The sequence below is a fragment of the Beta vulgaris genome, chromosome 4 (genome assembly GCF_026745355.1).
Source record: "Beta vulgaris subsp. vulgaris cultivar EL10 chromosome 4, EL10.2, whole genome shotgun sequence".
Classification (NCBI taxonomy): Eukaryota; Viridiplantae; Streptophyta; class Magnoliopsida; order Caryophyllales; family Amaranthaceae; genus Beta; species Beta vulgaris.
Window position 1 is genome coordinate 50029460 of NC_079205.1, and position 6640 is coordinate 50036099.

Consider the following 6640-nt stretch of genomic DNA (forward strand, 5'->3'; position numbering starts at 1 on the left):
TGTGGATAATGATTATCAGAATTGTACTTTTGTCATTTTTCTTGTCCATGCTAAAGAGAGAAGTGTTTTGTGTTTTGTGTTTGAGGTTTAATTAGTTTATAATCTAGAGAAGCTATATAAGTTGGTGATTATGTATTCGACGACTTTTTCGAATTGATAATTGACCATATAAATATAACTTCAAACAAATTATTAAATTAGAGAAATAATAAAAGCACAATTGTTGGAAAGTACTATAAGGAATTAAGTTGAGATATCGGTAACTTGTATGTTATCAATTTTGAAAGTGCACAAAATATTTTGACGATGGGAGCTATTGAGAAACTTAATGTTTGGGAAAATCTTGATACCAATGCACATAGTCTAAAATGTATTCAGCTAGTAAAGTTATTCTAAATTTTTGGAGGAGCAAGAAGAAGAATAGAAGATAACATGCACAAATTTTTAGATGATGCTACCTTGTTGAGTTGGAGGTAGATTCTTGTAATGGGTCGTTGAGGAGTATGCAACTACGGTTGTTTAGAGGCTGATCTCCCTATGAGATTGGGGTTCTAGGAGCAAACTTCTTTCCTAGATCTAAAAGACAGAAAAGTTAGGTTTATGGTTGTGGAAGTCATAAGGATGAGTAGTAACTTGATATTTGTATACAGTTTTTAGACAATTTATATAGACAAAACTACAACAAAGAACTGAGTGAATTTATGGCTTATAAGCTGTAAACATCTCGATCTTGTATGATGTACAACACGTCTTCTTTAAAAGTTATGTTGCACAATATCAATCTAGTTTACTAATTTACAGTCAAATTTGGTGAAAGCCATGTTCAATAGTAGTGGATAATACTAAAAGTTACCTAGTAGCCACTAATTTTTCAACATGCCATACTCATATGATAATATAGGCTATAACGATAGTATACATAAAATGCAGGGATGATCATTTTCACAACAAAATATGATATTTTTTCTTCTCACTTCCTTTTCATATTATTGGTTTCTGAGTAAGAGTTACATTGAGGAAGGGTTCTAAGTTTTTTTAGTTACATGAAGTACTTTTTCAGGCTTAAAGGATATTTACATCAAGCTCCAATTAATTTTTTATACAATCATCTAACTAATAAAGTACTCCCTTTGTCTCAATTTAGTTGCTACATTTGCTTTATTATTACAGCTTACGAGATGCAACTTCAAACACCAATATCTTGAGTTACATATATGAAAAAATTATAAAATTATATATTTGGAAAATACAAATTGGGACGAATCAAACAAGATCCAACATGACTATGTTTTTTCTTATGTATATGGAGTAAAAGATAGTCAAAATTATGACGTGAATAGTGCCTATAGCAACTAAATTGGGACGGAGGAAGTAATATAATTTGCAATTCTCTTGAAGTTGGTTTAATCTATCAACGTCCTATTAGGAATTGAAGTTGGCTCAAGTAGTGAGCTTTCATTCTCCCTTATTGAAGTTTAGGTTTCAATTCCTAGGTAATCTATAACCTGTTAAACAAGTTAACTTCCTTTTTACTTTTCTATTACAAAAATCAATTTTATTTTTATTCCATTTTAAAAATTAATTTAATATTTTCTTAGTTGGGAATTTAAATTACTTCCTTGTTTATGGGACTTGCCCTTCATGGTTTTTGATGCACGTATTTCGAGGCGATCTTACATGACATTTTTACCTACTTTACGTCGTTTTGAGATAATTGACATTGCTAAGCACCACTAAGGAACACAAATTTCGATAAATTCGTCAAAATGAATGCAAAATTTTTTATTTTTGGGCATGTGATTTGAGACGATCTTAAAAAGACGCTTTTGACCTTCAATACGACTTTTTTTTGTGAAAAAATGAACGCCACCTAGCATCCTTATAAGGGCACAAATTTCAAGAAGTCGGTCAAAATCTTTTGAGGTGATCTTAAACGACACTTTTAATCTTCAAAACATCTTTGTTGGAAAACGGACGCCACCAAGTGTCTTTAAGGGGCGCAAATTTTGATAAGTCGGCCGAGATGAGTACAATACGTCAATTTGTTTGGGCATGTGTATCGATTTGATATTAAACAACACTTGTGACCTTCAAAAAGACTTTTTCTTGAAAAACGGATGTCACCAAGCGCTTTAAATAAGTTGTGCGAATTGCGAGAAGTCAATTGAAATGAGTACCACAACGTCATTTTTTTAACCCTTTTTTTGATTTTTTTATATTTTTTATAAAACAATTTCACCATGCTAATTTGTGATACATGTCATTTTTTACCAGTTTAGTAGGTTAGAAAAAGAGTGAGACTGTTTTTAAGAAGGGTGGGGTAAATAGGGATGTCAATTGGATGGGATGGGTGTGGAGGATGGTCTCTCCATATCCACACCCGCTTAAAAATCTCATCGCATCCCCGCCGTACCACCTATTGATCCATATCCATCCCCACCTTACCACCCACGTGGGTACCCACACCTACTACTTACCGGCTCCAACTATCCTCCCAAACACATTATGCAAAAACTGTCACAACATAATATAGTAAAAGAAAAAACTATATCTAATCAGATTTAAGTTTTATATTAAAATGATCGAGAATAATAAATATTTGGGTAATTAAGAAATATAAGAGAAAAGTGATTTAAGATAAATAGGGATGGGATGGGTGTAACATAAAATCTGCACCACTCCCCAGTCCCCACCTATTGCATGTACGATTTTCATCCCCATGCCCGCTGCAAGTCTGCACCCCCCGCCAAAACATCCCCCATCCTCGCCTCGATTGGGCAGTCTCCTACTTCACCCGCTCCACTAACATCCCTAAGGTAATAGTTGGGAACTTGGGAATATTTTGGGACTAATGAAAGTTGAAATTATATTGGCAAGATGGTCAATAATTGGGATTAGTCTGGTCCATTTTTACTTGTAAATTTTTAAGTTGTACCCAAAAGTTTTTTCACATTTTTCAATGCACAAATTTGAATATATAACTCAAATTATATATAAGTAAAAATTATAAAATATAATACTTCCTCTGTTTTTTTACATGTTACACTTTCCTTAAACGGAATGGTGCAAAAATATATATTATACTTTTTTTCTTCCCCAAATTGGTAAGGTTTTACCTGTGAAATTACCAACTTACTCTTACTTATAAAAATTAACCAAAATTGAACCTACTTAATTTAACCTCATTATATACTAATCGAAATTAATAAACCTAATAAATAATCCCTTAATCTCTCTCTTCTACAGATCACTACCATTAACCACCACATCCACCGACTTCCACTTTCCTCTCTTTTCCACCACCCCTCCCCCACTCACCCAAGTCCCAACAGCCCAACCCTTTCCCCCCACCCCCGCAGCCCCCTCCCCACCACCGCAACAGCCGTACACCACCCCGCCCACACAGGCCCTCCCCCGGCCCGCAACCCTCTCCCCCGCCCCTTCAAATCCAATTAATGATGACCCTCCCAACCAACCACCGTTGCTTCCTCATCAGTTGAACCAACTACCAATCCTAGATCTGTTGGGTTTTTCCAAACCATCTGTTGAATTGAATTGTATTTTTTTTGGGTTTTTCGAAGGGAGTGAGGGGAGGGGGGGCAACGAGATTCGAAGGGGAGAAGGAGGGGAGGGGGCTCTCCTCCTTTAAACTCTCGACAAACGCCTTGCCAATTCTCTCTTCTTAAATCGTCAACAACAACAAGTGCACCTCGCGACTTTTCCGATCTAAATCAGAGGTGGGGCTCGAGATTCGAATGGGGTGAGGAGGAGTGGGGCTGCGGGATTTGAAGGAATGGGGGGATGCGGGCTGGTGGTGGTGGGGATCGAGGGGGAGGCACGACTGTGGGGACGTGCGGTGTCGGATTGGTGGTGTTAATTGGTTGTGATGGTCGCAGCGGTGGCTCACTGGTGATCAATGTGTTGGTGGTGGCTCACTGGTGGTCCCCACTCCCTTTAATCCTCACCTTTACTTTTGCTTAATATTCAATCAAAATTTTGCTTAGGTAACCGTGTTTTTCAAAAGTGTAATATGTAAAGAAAGGGAAATTTCCTCAGGTACCCTAAGGTTTTGTGTAATATTCAAATCACCCCTCACATTTGGGGAATTCCTTAGATACTCCTGAAGTTTGTGTTTAGGTCTAAAATACCCTTATTATGGTCAAATGCCTAACGTTGTTAGGTTTTCCTCTCTCTCTCCCCAGTTTTCTTTCTCTCCACCCGTCATCCTCCATTGATCAACATTCAAGCTTTATCTCTCCTCCCACCATCCTCCATTTGTAACATTCTAAACCTCAAAATTTTCTCTCTCTCCTCCCATCATCCTCCATTATTGTTTTTCTTGAATTTTCGGGTAGTTTTTTTTTTCTCTCCCACGCAGCCACCCATCCCTCCCCTACCCCCACCCAGGCCCGGTCTTGACAATTTATAGGCCCAGGGAAAGATGAGACAGAAGGGCCATTCTGTTGGTCCCACATTCAAGCCCGATCCTGACAATTAGGGATCGTATATTCTCTCCTCATTTTCCTCCCGATCCCTTATTTTTAATAATCATATATTATTAAAAAATTAATTTATGACTATTGCATGCAAATAATTATTACTCCTTCTGTATTTTTTTTTGCCAAGTTCTGTATTTTTTTAATCTTTCCTACTTTTATCGTGCGCGTTTGTCAATGTATATTTTTGACTTTAAATATCTTTTCCTACATATTAGTAAGAATCATAATGATTGAATATTAATATAGTCTTCATTACTATTTTTTTCTTATATATTGAGAATAATATAGAAGATTATTGTGAATAGCGTCAAGATTCCAGATGAGAAAGATAAAAAAAATACAGAGGAATTTAGTTTATATATAATTAGATAATATTTAGCAAAAAATCAAATTAACTCAAAGATAAAAAAAAACATAGAAGTAACTAAATATTGGTGTCTATTTATAAAGAACAATATATATAATCATTCATGTATTTTTTGTCTTTTAAAAATTTAATTAATTAACACATTTTTCTTTGCTTAATTTGCAAGGACAAAAATGAAACACTTCATAGTCGTAGTTAGATTAGACGACATCATTAGTTGAATGACAACACAAAGATGAAACAACAGCTCGTGGGCCCCATGAAATTTAGGACTTTACCTTCTAGTTTGCCAAGTGTCCACTTCCCTTCCCTTTTCTACTTTACTGCTGCAAAAAATTAGGTTCACCTGTTCATGAACCAAGTCATACTAGATTTTCGATTTTGGGCCCCTATAGAGTATGGGCCCTGGGCGATTTCCCTTCTTGCCACCCCTCAGGGATGGGCCTGCCCCCACCTACGTAGACCCCCCACCCGCAGCCCACCCCTTCCATTTCCAGCACCTCTTTTCGTATTTGCGGTGTTCGTCCAGTGGTGCTGGGTGGGGTGATCTTCGATTTTCACTGCTGTTTTCATATCTCCTCTTGTTGGATGCCGAAAATCGAAATGGGGTAGGGTGGGGGTTGCAGAATTCGAAGGAGGTGGGGAAGGGTAGGGGTTGCAGAATTCAAAGGGGCAGTGGGTTGGATTGGCAGTGAGGTGGAGTTGAGGCTGGGTGGGTAATGGTGAGGTGGGGTCAGGGGGGTCGAAGAGGAGGTGAGTGGTGAAGAAGATGGGAGGAGAGGTGAAGAAGATGGGAGGAGAGATGAAGAAGATGGAGATGGAGAGGAAAGAGAAAGTTTGGAGGTTTATCAATGGAGGATGATGGGTGGAGAGAAAGAAATTTGGGAAGAGAGAGTAAAACCTAACGACGTTAGGGTTCTATTTATAGTAAGGGTATTTTAAACCCAAACCTCAAGAGTATCTGAAAAATTCCCCATATGTGAGGGGTAATTTGGAAATTACGCTAAAACTCAGTGGTACTTGAGGAAATTCCAAAAAAAAATTGGTGAAAGTATATGAATCTATAAAAAATGGTTTTTTCATCAGATACCCTCGAGTTTTCAAAAAATTCACCTGGTACCCTCCATGTTTCAAAATTCACCAGGTACCCTTAAGTTTCAAACTAATACACGGGGTACCCTTAAATACCCTTAATGACTAACGACGTTAACCGCCGTTAGTCATTAACCCTAATTAATATCTAATCCTAACCCTAAACCCTAACTCTAAACCCTAAATCTAACCCTAATCCTAACCCTAACCACCCCTCCCCCACCCTCCCACCACCCCTGTAGCCTCCCCCACCCTCCCCCTCCTTCACCCCTACCCTTCCACCGCCGCTCGACTGTCGCAGCCCCTCCCCTGCCACCGCCGCTTCGTCGATTTTCGTTGTTCCCTTACCATTCTTTTTTCACTGCCCAGATTTCTTCCACCTCGTCGATTTTCGTTGCTCCCCTACCCGTCGATTTTCCCTCCCTAAATTTTCGTCCATGCCGCCGTTGATGTTCGCTGCCCATAACTTCGTCCACGTCGCCGTCGATCTTCGTTGCCGCCCAAATGGTGGCTCGTGTGGGATGCCCAGATCTTCGGGACTTAGGGTGGGATGTGCCGAGAAAGATGGCAGGGAGGGGGTGGGGAAATCGAGGAGGGGGGGGGGTGGGGACAGGGTATCGACGGGGTAGGGGAGGAGGGCCTGCAGGGGGTGGGGGTAGGGGTGTCGACGGGGTGGGGGAGG